Below are 11901 nucleotides of genomic sequence, written 5' to 3'. Positions count from 1 at the left end.
TGTGCAGTGCTGCTGGACGGGTTCACGGCCTGGGCTGTCTCCTGTTGCTCGCCCTCTCCCCTCTCTGGTCTGGGTAAGAAGGCTCACCATTCTCTTAGTCAAGTGTGGGTTGGTAAGGTATGATACAATTATAATGATCCCCGTGGAATTGTTGCAGGCAGGACACAGGAATCAACTGCAGGAAGAAATCCAAATTACGGACGTTTATTTATTTATTTTTAAAGATTTATTTATTTATTTGAGAGAGAGAAAGTGTGTGGGGGGAAGGGGCAGAGGGAGAGGGAGAGAGAATCTCAAGCAGACTTTCCACTGAGCACGGAGTCCCACGCAGGGCTCGATCTCATGACCCTGAGATCATGACCTGAGCCGAAATCAAGAGTCAGCCGCTTCACCAACTGAGCCACCAGGCACCCCAAGTTATGGAAGTTTAATATAGAACAAGCCTGGAAAAACAAACCAGTGGAGAAGAGATGCTACAGAAAAATGCCTAGCACTTAAGCTTTACAGCCTCCCCCAGCTACAGGTGGGCGAACAGTGAACGGTACACTGTTTCTTACCAGAGCAATTTGTTCATCTCGGTGATGGAGGAGAAGTTAATTTTTGCCTCTTGGGCAGAAATGATAAAATCAGAGACACAGCAGTTAGGTTTAACCCAGAAACACTGTAAAAACCTTTATATACAATGAAATAAAACTTCATGGTATAAGACAATGAAATCCAAAAACAATAAATGTGGAAACATGATGAAAGTTTGCATCCAGAATGCATACAGATTGCTATTAATGAATACATAACCAATAATTTGCTAAACAAATACTCAACGGGTACTAACAGTTCCACACAACAGCCCTTATGTTTACAGATTATATTAAGCTTTTCAGAGGGCATATTTTACGTCCTCTTTCCAGATGGCACAGGGCAGAGCCGGGACAAGAATCAGACAGGAGGGAACAGAAATAATGGATTTCTGCATGAAAACATTCAGCTCCACTAGTAAATTTAAATTATAGTCACTTGAGTTATTACTATTTTACTATCAAAGGAGCCAAACTAAAAATCCCTGACATGGGCTGGCACATAAACAATCAATGAAATTTTACTGAATGGAAATTAGCTGGATCAAGGTAGTTAATAAGATGTAATAATGTAACTTTAATAACTGTATAAAACTTTCATTACATAGAAAGGCACACATAACAGAATTACAAAATCAAAGTACCGAAGTCAGCAACAGGTGCATCAAGTACAGCTGTCCATGGTTACTGTGGGAGACCGCCCCACGCAGCAGCAGTCCTGCAAGCGAGCCTCGGTGGGCTCCCCGCGACATCGACCTCGTTTCTTAGCTGTGTGTCTGTCTTCTCCCCCAGAAAAAGAAATATCCACTTTGCAAGGTTCTAGTAAATTGACCAGAGCACAGACCAGGGTTTGACTTAAAACATCTTCAATACATAGTTGCTGAATTAAGTAATGAAAGTAGAACCCAGCAGAGTGCCTTGTACTTGGTAGGTGTTCCCTTTAATTATTTTTAGAAATACAAGAGACAAAGAGCCAGGTAAAGAGTTAATAATTGAATCTTACCAGTTTATTTTTATAAAACTGACTATAATGATACACACTGAAAAAGAAAAAGGCATAGCAAGTAGCTGATGCATTTTTGGAAATATCAAATAAAAAATGAATGCAATGTTTTAAACTTTATTTTTAAATCCTGTTACCTAGGCAACCTGACTATCCAGCTTGTTTCATTCCCTTCAGCTTCTGGAAGCTGAAGATTTACTTCTTAGATTTCTAAAGTAGAAAAGGGCCTCATAAATTGTTGTTTTAAATTTATACCTATGATCTGAAGGAATGTGAAACACACACACACAAATTCATGGCTTTTTTTTTTTTTTTTGGTAATACCAAACCTAAATGAGTGTTTAGGACATGGCATCAAATCGTAACTCATTCAACATATGTTTGTATCCTCAGCGCCAGTAGTCAGGATACAATGTAACAACAATGAGCACCTGCCCCTGCAGATCACCCAGGGAGCAGCCCATGGGGCATGCACCTGTTCAGTTGTCCCTCACAGCTCGACCCTCACAGCTCAACCAGGTAGGTAGGCTCTGTTGTTGCCCTTCCCATCCACAGATGAGAAACATGAAACATGGAGAGGTCATGGAGCTTCCCAGAAATCCAACTAGAAAACACCAGGGCTGGGAGTTGAGCTCTGGAAGTTTGGTGACAGGAGCTCAGCCCAGGAAGGGGCAGAGGCACATAAGCATAATCTCTAAAATGTGAAGGGTAAGAAAACAGAGATATATACGTGATCTTTTAGTGGAAGTAAAGATGATCCCATAGTCAGCTGATGGAACCCCAGGTGCATGGCTCTGTGGGACTCTAGATTGATAAACAGTGGAGTTCACACAACACTGGAGGGAGAAGCACTGCATGCATCCTATAGCTCACTGCATTGGCTCCGAGGCTCACAGTAAGTGACCACAAATGGAGTGGTCGACAGAATTTATTCCCTCACAGCTCTGGAGTGCAGAAGTCTGAAATCAGAGTGTCAACTTCTCTAGAAGGCAAAAGATACAAAAATGAAGACATTATGGTCAAGAGAAGAAGCCGAAGACATGACTGCACAACCTTAAAAGATGCCTCACAAAGATCCCAAGGTCAGGAACTCCAGTCACACAAGGACCTTTTCAAAAGATTAAGGGTGTGGCTCAGATCCTGTCAATCAATTCTGGAGCCTCTAAGGAGTTTCAGGGCATTGGCCCAGGGTCATCTCAGCAGGATCCAGTGGTAGAGATCTCAAAAAGATCTGTGGGTGAGGTCTTTGTTTCATGGAATGAGTCCCATCGAAATCCATGGGAGACACACAAAGTTGGAGAAAATTGCTTCTGCAGAAACCTGTCAGCTTGGGTAAAAAGGAATGAAGAAAGTACAAAATGAAAGGAGACCATCTGAACCCCTAAATTCTACTGTCAGGAAGCAGGTTGAGAAAGTGGCTCAGCTGCAAACAAGCACCACCTTTTGTTTCAAACCAAGGAAGACTCAGAAAGCAGAACCAAGAGCCCAGAGGGTGAAGCTGTGAGAATTATTCCCAGGCCTTGAAACCTCATAGAGGAACTTCCAACCTTGCCCTTTTGGATTCAGAGACTCCTTTAGACTTTCCATTTCTCTCTTCTTTGGAGCAGAACTCTCTGTGGTTGTTGTCACCTGCCTGTCCCCCCAGTGCATGCTCAGTGTGTTGGGAGCAAGTAACTCTTCTCATTGGTTTCATAGGACCATAGATTGGCAGAAACTGTGTCCCAGGAACTGAACCTAGTGATTATACCAGGAAACTTCTCTGAACTTTGACCTGATTTTGATAATGACATTTTGAACTCTGAGCTGATGTTATGAAGAGAAGAGAATCTTGGGAACCTTGGGAGGGGCTGAGTGTCTCTTGCACGTGTTAGGCCCATGAACACAGGGGACAGAAGGCAATGGTGGCAGACAGACTCCAAGGTGGTCCCCAGGATTCTTGCCTCCCGGTATTTATGCCTTTGTGTAATCCCCAACTCTGAATCACAGAGTAGGACCTGTGACTTGTTCCTAACCAATGGCATATGGCAACAGTGAAGGATGCCACTCTGGGGATCATGGACCATCATATAAGACTCCATCCTGCTCTCTCCCTTTGTTGACTCTGAAGAAGCTAGCCGCCATAAATCCTGTAACAAAAGGAATTGAGTGCTGCCAACATCCTCGTGAGTAGGGATGCTCATGCTTCCCCGGTCAGACCTCCAGCTGAGGATGCAGCCCAGCCAACACCTTGACTGCAACCTTGAGACTGTGAGCAGAATACCCAGCTAATCCATTTCTAGACTTCTGACTCACAGACACTGTGAGGTCATGAATGTGTGCTGTTTTAATCAGCTACTGCTGGGATAATGTGTTACACAGCAATAAATACTGAATGCATGCAATTTATTCCATTTATTCCATTAACACCAGTAAAAAGTGTGATGTCAGTATGTAGTAAAGATGTTAATGGCTAAGTGGTTATTGGTTTGCGTCATTTTTATTAACCTGAGCAGCATATCTTTAGCATATTAATAGCCCAGTTCATTCATGAAATAGATAAAAGTTAAGATTTTTAAACTATTTTGCACATAGTGGTAGTTCCTCCATATAATTAGTTCTCAAATCAGTTGATACAACTAGCAGATAAAACTTTAAGACTCATGGGGTACAAAAGCATTATTTAATATGCATTGATTTCCTCCTGCGTGCCAGACTGCTCCAGGCTTATCACAGACAGCGGTTTGCCATCAGAACAAGCTTGGGAGGAAGCTATTTTCACTAAGTCTAATTTCCGCTGGAAAAACTGAGGGTTTGAGGGGTTAAGCAACTTGCCCAAAGCTGTGTGCTGATCTGAGCCCAAGTTAGATGGACTCCAAAACTCATGTCCTTTTCATATACCACGCTGCTTATTTTTTAAGTGTTTAAACTGAAAGGTAGGAGATTCTTTTCCCCCAGTTTTATTCCTCTATTTACTTGTACCAGTACATTTTTTTAAAGATTTGTTTATTTCTTTTAGAGAGATGGAGAGAACACGCGTGTGAGTAGGGGGTGGGGCAGAGGGAAAGAATCTCAAGCAAACTCCCTGAGCATGGAGACTGATGCTGGGCTCAGTCTAATGACCCTGAGATCATGACCTGAGCCAAAACCAAGAGTCAGACACTTAACTGACTGAGTCACCCAGGCTCCCCTACCAGTACAGTTTTAAAATAAGGATCTTTAAATATTTTTAAATTATCATAATTATGTTGAACACATGAGAGAGTGGAAATGCAAGCACTTTCCTTATTCCCTCACTAAATATTTTTCAGTGTCTTTTATTAAATATTATACAAATACAAAATAAGTAATTTTAATTTTTCTAGTTGTTAGCTACATTATTTCACTTTATTATTTCCATAAATATTTGCATCATAAAGAATACTGCAATCCATATTTATCTTGGATATGAATGAGTAGCAATTAATGTTTACTAAGCCCTTCAAGTATAATTTTCAAAAAGTTAAAAACATGGTTCTCGCACAAGTAAAAAATGAACATGTAGAAAAGATCAATGAAATGAAGAGCTGGTTCTTTGAAAAGATAAAGTTGGCAAAAATATAAATAAATTTATTTATTTGAGAGAGGACTCAAGTAAAATTAGAAATGAAAGAGGAGAAGTTACAACTGAAACACAAAGGATCACAAGAGGCTACTATGAACAACTATACTCCAATAAATCGGTTAACCTAGAAGAAATGGATGAATTGCTAGAAATATACAAACTACTGAGACTGAATCATGATAAGACAGAAAATCTGAACAGACTGATTACTAGTAAGAAGATCGAATCATTACTCAAAAACCTCCCAGGGGTGCCTGGGTGGCTCAGTCATTAAGCGTCTGCCTTCGGCTCAGGTCATGATCCCAGGGTCCTGGGATCAAGACCCGCATCGGGATCCCTGCTTGGCGGGAAGCCTGCTTCTCCCTCTCCCACTCCCCCTGCTTGTGTTCCCTCTCTTGCTGTGTCTCTCTCTGTCAAATAAATAAATAAAATCTTAAAAAACAAAACAAAACAAAACAAAAACCTCTCAACAAAATCCAGGACCAGATGGCTTCACTGGTGATTTCTATCAAATGTTCAAAGAAGAATTAATACCAATCCTTCTCAAACTCTTCTGAAAACTAGAAGGAGAAGGAACTCCTCCAAACTAATTTTACCAGGCCAGCATTACCTTGATATCAACACCAGACAAGGAGGCCACAAGGAAAGAAACTTACAGGCCAATATCTCTGATGAAAATATATGCAAAAATCCTCAATAAAATATTAGCAAATTAAATTCAACAATACATTAGAAGGATCATACCCTGTAATCAAGTGGGATTTCTCCCAGGGATGCAAATATGGTTCACCATCTGCACATCAATCAATGTGATACACCACGTTAACAAAGTAAAGGATAAAAATCACATGAGCATCTCAAAAGATGCAAAAAAAGCATTTGACAAAAACTAAACATCCATTTATGATAAAAACTCCAAACAAGTGGGTATAGAAGGGACATTTCTCAATATAATAAAAGCTTTCTAGAACAAGCCACAGCCAAATCATACTCTATGAAGAGTTGAAGGCTTTCTCTCTAAGATCTGAACAAGACAAGGATGCCAACTCTTGCCATTTTTATTCAACACCATATTGGAAGTCCTAGACAGAGCAATGAGGCAAGAAAAAGAAATAAGAGGCATCCAAATTGGAAAGGAGGAAATAAAACTGTCACTATTTGGAGATGACATAATATTATATATAGAAAACCTAAAAACTCCACCAAAAGACTCTTAAGACTAATAAAAGAATTCAGTAAAGTTGCAGGAGACAAAATCAATGCACAAAAATCTGTTGCATTCCTATACACTAATAACGAGTTCTCAGAGAAATTAAGAAAATAATCTCATTTCCAATTTCATCAAAAAGGATAAAAAACTTAGTAATAAATTTAACTAAGGTGGTGAAAGACATGTATATTGAAAACTATGAGGCATTAATGAAAGAAACTGAAGAAGACACAAATAAATGGGAAGCTATTCCATGCTCATGGATTGGAAGAATATTGCTAAAATGTCCACATAACCCAAAGCAATCTACAGATTCAATGCAGTCTCTATCAAAATTCCAAAGACATTTTTTTGCAGAAACAGAACAATCCTAAAATGTGTATGGAACTACAAAAGACTCCAAATAGCCAAAGCAATCTTGGATAACTTTTCATGGTCTAAAAATATCTCTAAGACAATTTTATATTTATAGATTTCTGTTTTCATAGAGGAAATATTCCCCCAAAATATTGATTTGAAAGAAAGGGCCTAATTTTGATGAACAAATCTGGTGTACCTGGTGTGTAGATATTACAATTCATGACTACTGAAGTTTACAATTGCCCACAGCAATTAGATTCTCATTGCCACTGTGGTTCCTTGACTTGAAGCTGCCTCTCAGTCAACTGTGAGCACTAGAAAAATAGTAAGGTGTAAAGTTAGGGTTCTTGGGGAGACCCCTGTGGGTCTGGTGCTGCACTTCTGGGAAATCAATGCAAGGGAGCTATGACTCAAGAAAAAGGTAAATCTTCTAGGAGACTCAAGGTTTGCATAAGGAAAATTCTCCCTGGATGCCTCCATTCTTCTGAGAGGTGTGACTCCCTCACAGCGAAAGGGAAAGGAGAACAGTAAACACACTTTCTATACATCTAAAGAAAAAGAGAGACAGAGAGCAGAAGGCTGCAAATCTTTTTCCAGGGTGGTGGTTATTCTATTTGTGACTAGGCTTATACAAACATAATTACTAACGGAAGTGGGTCAAGTTGAAATTTCTGGGAAGCTGGCTTGGGTGGAGTAGGCTGAAACAGAAGTTAGTCGTTTTTATTTTAAACCCTTCTGAACAACGTGATTTTAAAAAAACATGGACATATATTAACATGATATTTTTAAAAAAATTATGAAGAAATTTAAAATTTTAGATTCAGAAGGGACTGAAGGTGCCATCAAATCCAACTCATTTTATGGAGACGTTGTAGTGTCAGGATCAGAAATGTTGGCTCAAAACTAAAAATAATGAATAGAATATATACATACATATAGAACACATATATTCTATTCTGAATTCAAGTGTTCCTAGCTCAGTTAGAATCAATGGGATAGGGTGATACCATTATTAAAGCTTAATCAAGCTATTCTAACTTGATATTCAGGGCACAACACAAGAAATATAACAATGAGAATATATTTGAATTTTCACCAAGAAAGAAAGTCACAGAGATGGCAAGGCACAAAGTAGAAGACAGGACCGCCTCAGTGGGGAGATGCCAGGGTGCACTAGAGTTCCTTTTGGGATTATTTAAGTGATTTGCTTGTCTCCTTAAACTTCATCAGTGTTTACACTGTCATGTGTTATCTGTAAAGATATGTTATGATCAGATATATTCTCTTTTTCTCAGAAAGGGAATACTGCATATAAAGAAATCATAAAGAAACAATTTCCAAGTCTTGGGTAATGCTTAGCAATACTTGTTCGCCCAAGCATCTAAAATAGGCTTACTGAAATGAAATTTACCCTAAACCACTTTCCCACTCACTTTCTCAAATGTTTAAGTGTAAACAAGTTTAAAAGGCACGATTCTGTTGGAAGTGCCTTTGCATAGCTCCCTTACGTTATTTCTAAGCCCATCTCTGTGGGTGGTCTGGTACCTGTGGATTCGCCGGGCCCGGAGTGGACGCGGCCGGGCTTCACCGGGTTGGCCGGGAGGGCCTCTGGCTGTCGCTGCCGCCGGGGCCTCGACCGAGGGGGTGGCCGCGGGCCGGGCGTCCGCGGAGGACGTTCCCGGACCGCGCGCGCGCACCACCTGCCCCAGGGTATTTGTGAAATCTCGATCCAGCCATCCGGAGAAAGAACTGTTTCTCCCCAAATGAAAGCCAGCTGTAAGTATCTTAAATAGTTCAGACACCAAGTCACAGCGAGGCCATGGACCCTTGCTTGACAAACCACTGCTACTTGAAAACAAGTTTCTTAATAGTTTAAAATTTAAGGGAGCACAAAGGAACATTTGGTTATTCATTAGAGTTGATTTTTACGAGAAACTGTTTCACAAGACTCCTTGGGAAGTGGCTTGGTACTCACATCTCCGTGCTCACACGCGGCTAGTTAAGGGAAGACGTGAGAATGTGCGAAATCACAGAATCCCAATTTTCTCTTTTTACCCCTGGAGTCTTCTTATTGGGATGCCAGTAATTGCGGCTTCTAATGGCACAACTGGAAAGGGGGACAGAAGAGCACAGCAGGTTTACGGCCTGCCAGCGGGGCTCCGGGCGGGTCGGGGGCCCGCGGCGTTTCCTCGGCGGGTCCCCGCTGCGCGCTCATTAGCGCCCACTCTCCTTAATGGCTTCCTGTGGCTGGATGTTTACTTGTCATTTGTTGTCGCCTTTGTCTCCCCGCTACTGGACCACAGGCTGACCGCAACTTTTCTTTCCTGCCCTGCAGCTTGCTCCTGGGGGTGAACAGGCGTGCACCCCCACCTCAGCGCCCCCCATGCACCCCACGCGGCGCCACCCCGCGCACAGCCGTCCCCCTGCACCGCCCCCCAGGCACCCCACGCACCTCAAACTAGCCCACCTCACCTCCCCCTGCGTGCACGCCACTCAGCGCCGCCTGGCGCACTGCCGCCCCCCTGCACCGCTCCCCGAGGCACCCCATGCAGCGCCAGCCCCGCAGCGCTTCCCCGCCTGCACCAACCCCTCCGCGCCCTGCCCCGCCCTGCATCCACGCACCACAAATACCCGCATTGCACCGCACCCCCGCGTGCCCCCCCACGCCGCGCATCGCGCCGGGACGTGCACCCATCACACGCGCGCGCGCCCTGCCCACTCCCCGAGTGCCCCCCGCGCTCGGGTGCCCCCCCAGGAGGACTTAGGGCAAGCTGGGAGCGGGGCATTGCCCCTGCCGCAGTGTTCTGTGTGTCTCCTCTCAAACATGCTTCATCGTCGTAACGACCCAGGAACTGGGGGGCCCGGACCCCGCAGCGCCTCTGCCCTCGGTAGGTGGGAGCAATGCCAGACCCTGTCAGCCGCTCAGGGACATGTGAAACGCGGAAAGCCGGACAGGAGGGGACACCCCAACATCATGCCCCCCAAACCCCTACACTTGCTGAGGGTCTGCTTTCCGTACCCTCGCAGGCGCTCGTGAAGACTGGCACCACACGACAGGCGTCCCTTTCATTTCAGCGCCATTCTGTTCTGAGCACAGCGCCAGGCACAGCCGTGGTGGATGCAAGTTCTTCCTGCCCAGGGAGGGAGGGATCCTACCTGGGGGGGCCACCGCAGCCGCCACCGAGAACGACCTCACATAGTGAGGAATTGCTTCAGAAATTGGAGAGAAAACATTGTCTGATTTGTGCTGACGTCAGTTACATTTGCATCATCATCAAAAAAAAAAAAAAAAAAACAACCAAAAAACCCCAATCCTTTTAGAGCCCTTTGTTCCTTGATTTTATTCTCCTTGAACTGAACACGGGAAATTCCATCCCGGAGTTAAAAATCCCTAATTAGTTTTTCTGGGCTGTCCTCCTTCTTTTAAAGAAGCTGCTCCATATATCTAGTTATACTTACTAAAACATGCCTTATCAGTGTGACATGTCCTCCCAATTTCTAAGAGATGAAATGATATTTAGAAGAGGTGAGAATCCTGATGCCATCATTTATTACCATAGCAGCATATTCCTAAGTGACAATTGGTTTATAGTGTATGGTAATTCTAAAGTCTCCCCGTCAAAGGGAGATAAAATTAAAAATTGAATTGTAAAAGACAGTTATCTTTATCTACTTCCTCTCACTGTCCTCAAGGCTACTCTTCCCCTCTTTTTCCTTTTTGTCCCTAATGCTCTCCTATGCTCCACCAGCATCTTCCAAAGAAGTGCCCTTACATTAACTCCTAGCTACTGCTATTGAGGATAGAAGGAAGAGGAGAAAGAGGAGAAAGAAAAAAAAAAAAGTCCAGTTTACTTCCCTTCAAATTGTTCCCTTTAATTTTTAAATGCAAATGAACCCCTGGAATTTAAGGACAGAGACTTTCAAAGGTATTACTCTTTTGGGGTCAATTACTCTTGAAAATAACACTTTCCTAATCAGATACCTGTAAGGTATCCACATGTTATACTCTCGATGCTTAGAAATGGGATTTTAAATTCCTAATTATCTGCTGACTTATAATTTGTCACTAAAATATCATTGAAATACAATTATTGTTCTCTCTGAAAATAAAATTACAGAGTTGCCAAGGGAGTTGGCCAAATGTGGACCCTTGAAGAACGTGAGCCCCTTTGAAGAGTTTTGGAAGCTGATCCAGGAAGAAGCTTGTGGAACAGAAATCCAACAAAAGCTCCAGAATATAAAATTTAAAAGTTTGTATTTTTCCTATTTGTTTCTTCTGGATTTTGATAAGTGTTTTCACTTTTTAACTGAGTCCTGGGAAGTAGTGATATAATCTGCCTTCCAGTTAGTTTAACGTTACAGGTGGGGTGTTTTTACGAGATTTTCGAAGTGTCTTTTTGAAACTATGTGGATTTCAATATAATTTTTTAAATAAATAGGAGCTGTAAAATCGTGCTTATATGGTTGATATTTCCTTTAGTGAACTAACGTCCGTGACAGCAATAATCAAGATCCAAATCTCAGGGTGAGAAAAAACTGCACACTTTTTCCCTCAGTACCTGGGCTGCCTCTCTCACCAGAGTGAAGAAATTCATTTCAATAAATGTTGGGCATTTCCTCCTTGCTAAGTACTGTGCACAAAGACATGTGATAAATAGCTGAGGGATGAAAATCTAATGTTCCCAAAAACTGTTTGAGGTTTGAGAACATGAGATTTTAAAGTAGGGCTGCAAGAAATTTTGTAAGTTAAATTTACTTTGTCGAGTCCTATAACACCGCTCATATCCCACGGTGGGTTTCATCCCAATGGTATCATGGACGCTCATGGAAGCGTAGCTGTTAAGCATGTAGGAGACGCCAGTGGTGGGAAAGTGAATGAAACTCTAACCAACACCACTGGGTGGCTTGCGATGCTTTCAGATGAATGCGTTGGATCGAGTAGCCCATGGAAGAGCTTCATAGGGTTGGGAGACGGATTCCACCTTCTCTGAGGTCTGTAGTGCTTCAGGGTGAGCGAAGCGCCCTCAGATTCTCGCATAAGTATTTATTAGATGTTCCCCATGCCAGGTACCGGTGTAGGCCATGCCGGACAGTGAACATGACCGGCTGATAGTCACAGCTTTTCCTTTGGGCAAAATGCTAAGGCAAAGTATGTTTAGGTGAGCATCATCTT

At 42.6% G+C, this 11901-nt stretch overlaps 1 protein-coding gene and 1 long non-coding RNA gene across 4 annotated transcripts in view; one reads left to right on the top strand and one right to left on the bottom strand.

Moving 5' to 3' along the window:
• Positions 1 to 247: 247 nt before the first annotated feature.
• LOC115940006 (uncharacterized) lies at positions 248 to 10008 on the bottom strand. Its single transcript, XR_004074786.2, has 5 exons — positions 9722 to 10008; positions 8704 to 8835; positions 1220 to 1394; positions 558 to 606; positions 248 to 443 (listed from the first exon to the last, which is right to left on the bottom strand). It is a non-coding gene; the product is annotated as an uncharacterized LOC115940006 (long non-coding RNA).
• Positions 9568 to 11901, top strand: part of LOC145723175 (uncharacterized) — a 50867-nt gene continuing 48533 nt past the window's right edge. Inside the window, exon 1 of one of the 3 annotated variants that reach the window (XR_014148062.1) lies at positions 9568 to 10978. The gene's annotated coding sequence lies outside the window, so the exon portion shown is untranslated. The remainder of the gene's footprint in view (positions 10979 to 11901) is intronic. The other 2 variants (XM_081829294.1, XR_014148063.1) reach the window with 2 other exon arrangements.

This window comes from Leptonychotes weddellii, chromosome 8 (genome assembly GCF_054177405.1).
Source record: "Leptonychotes weddellii isolate Sample4059 chromosome 8, ASM5417740v2, whole genome shotgun sequence".
Classification (NCBI taxonomy): Eukaryota; Metazoa; Chordata; class Mammalia; order Carnivora; family Phocidae; genus Leptonychotes; species Leptonychotes weddellii.
The sequence above is the reverse complement of the archived record's forward strand: the minus strand, read 5'-3'. Positions and strand labels throughout refer to the sequence as shown.